A 2800-nucleotide genomic window follows, 5' to 3' on the forward strand; every position below is an offset into this window, starting at 1 on the left:
TATTTTGCCTCTGTGTTATATAATTTTCCTTCAATTCGAAAGAGGCTGAATGTATCTCAACAGAGAAAGAGTGAGCGAAACAGCACCCCCCTGTGTCTGTATGTATAGGCCATGTATTTGATGCTGTCTGGTCCAAACGAGTATGACGTTGTTGCATTGAAGGCAAGGGAAGCCAGCGATCATTTGACCTCCCTTGATAAAAAAAGTAAATTAGCCAGTTTAGCATTGAGCTCAACTGTGAAAAGTCCCGGCGCACCAAAAAAAAGTGGGAAAGGAAGCCAGCTTAGATTTTGGTTTCCATCAAATCCCATTGAGAGCATACCTCACTGACAGAAAAACTTGAATTGTTGCATCTCATTGTGTTGTCCTCTGGTGGCTAGCTACCTAAAATGGTCCCTTTCCTTAATTAGCCATGGATGGAGACAGGGGTTTGGACTTGTGGTTTTAAGTAATTCTCCATACTGGCCAATGATTATAATGGCGATTCTGATCTCACCATTAATTCATACATTGTTGTGCCCCTGGCCTGAGAGGATAGAAGTTGAATAGACATAATTTCCAGTGACAACTTGCAGACTTGTTTATGTGCTGTTGTGCGTTTTGTTGCTAACCTTACTTTGCTACCTGACAACTTTATGGTTTTTACTTTTAATTAACGTTTATATTTTTAGTTTTTCCCCTCACTCAACTTTTTTTTCATTCAACTTTTTCACTCCGGACGCTTTATCTGGACGTGGTTCGTCAGGACCTCCACCAGCCGAAGCTAAGCAGTAACATTAACATGATGCCATCTAATTGCAGTCACTGTACTCATAATATACAGGAGAACGATCGCCTTACGGCGAGGATAGCTGTGCTGCAAGCCCGGCTTCAGACGCAATCGTTAGGCAAGGGTAATTTCAGTGTAGGAAAGGATGAAACCGCGTCTGTGTCACCAGTAAGTACAGATAGTAACGTTCGTATAAATCCCCTCGCACGGTCCCCGCAGCCGGACAACTTTCTCATGGCTTCTGGAAGTAAATGCTGTAGGAATGCTCAACCGGTGTCGCTCATTCAGCCGACAGAAACTTTCAACCGGTTCTCCCCATTAAGCGAGTCGGAGTCAGAGGCCGAGACTTCTCTGGTCTCTACTCCTCCCGTTATGGGGTCTGAGACACCGAAGGCTCCCAGCATTAGCTCTGACAAATTGAAATCCCTAGTCATTGGCGACTCCATTAACCGCAGTAATAGACTTAAAAACAAATCATCCAGTGATCATACACTGTTCACCAGGGGGCAGGGCTACCGACGTTAAGGCTAATCTAAAGACGGTGCTGGCTAAAGCTAAAACTATCGAGTGTAGAGAGTATAGGAATATTGTTATCCACGTCGGCACCAACGATGTTAGGTTGAAACAGTCAGAGGTCACCAAGCGCAACATAGCTTCAGCGTGTAAATCAGCTAGAAAGATGTGTCGGCATCGAGTAATTGTCTCTGGCCCCCACCCAGTTAGGGGGAGTGATGAGCTCTACAGCAGAGTCTCTCAACTCAATCGCTGGTTGAAAACTGTGTTCTGCCCCTCCCAAAAGATAGAATTTGTAGATAATTGCCCTCTTTCTGGGACTCACCCACAAACAGGACCAAGCCTGGCCTGTTGAGGAGTGACAGACTCCATCCAAGCTGGAGGGGTGCTCTCATCTTATCTACGAACATAGACAGGGCTCTAACTCCCCAAGCTCCACAATGAAATAGGGTGCAGGCCAGGCAGCAGGCTGTTAGCCAGCCTGTCAGCTTAGTGGAGTCTGCCACTAGCACAGTCCCCTCACTTCCAAGGCAGTTATAGTCAATGAACTAATCACTGATCATAATCTTGATGTGATTGGCCTGACTGAAACATGGCTTAAGCCTGATGAATTTACTGTGTTAAATGAGGCCTCACCTCCTGGTTACACTAGTGACCATGTCCCCCGCGCATCCCGCAAAGGCGGAGGTGTTGCTAACATTTACCATAGCAAATTTTAATTTACAAAATAAAAAATGACGTTTTCGTCTTTTGAGCTTCTAGTCATGAAATCTATGCAGCCTACCCAATCACTTTTTATAGCTACTGTTTACAGGCCTCCTGGGCCATATACAGCGTTCCTCACTGAGTTCCCTGAATTCCTATCGGACCTTGTAGTCATAGCAGATAATATTCAAATTTTTGGTGACTTTAATATTCACATGGAAAAGTCCACAGACCCACTCCAAAAGGCTTTCGGAGCCATCATCACTCAGTGGGTTTTGTCCAACATGTCTCCGGACCTACTCACTGCCACAGTCATTCTCTGGACCTAGTTTTGTCCCGTGGAATAAATATTGTGGATCTTAATGTTTTTCCTCATAATCATGGACTATTGGACCACCATTTTATTATGTTTGCAATCGCAACAAATAATCTGCTCAGACCCCAACCAAGGAGCATTAAAAGTCGTGCTATAAATTCTCAGACAACCCAAAGATTCCTTGATGGCCTTCCAGACTCCCTCTGCCTACCCGAGGACGTCAGAGGACAAAAATCAGTTAACCACCTAACTGAGGAACTCAATTTAACCTTGCGCATACCCTTGATGCAGTTGCACCCCTAAAAACTAAAAACATTTCTCATAAGAAACTAGGTCCCTGGTATACAGAAAATACCCGAGCTCTGATGCAAGCTTCCAGAAAATTGGAACAGAAATGGCGCCACACCAAACTGGAAGTCTTCCAACTAGCTTGGAAAGACAGTACCGTGCAGTATCGAAGAGCCCTCACTGCTGCTCGATCATCCTATTTTTCCAAC

Source organism: Salmo trutta, chromosome 17 (genome assembly GCF_901001165.1).
Source record: "Salmo trutta chromosome 17, fSalTru1.1, whole genome shotgun sequence".
In the NCBI taxonomy this organism is placed as follows: domain Eukaryota; kingdom Metazoa; phylum Chordata; class Actinopteri; order Salmoniformes; family Salmonidae; genus Salmo; species Salmo trutta.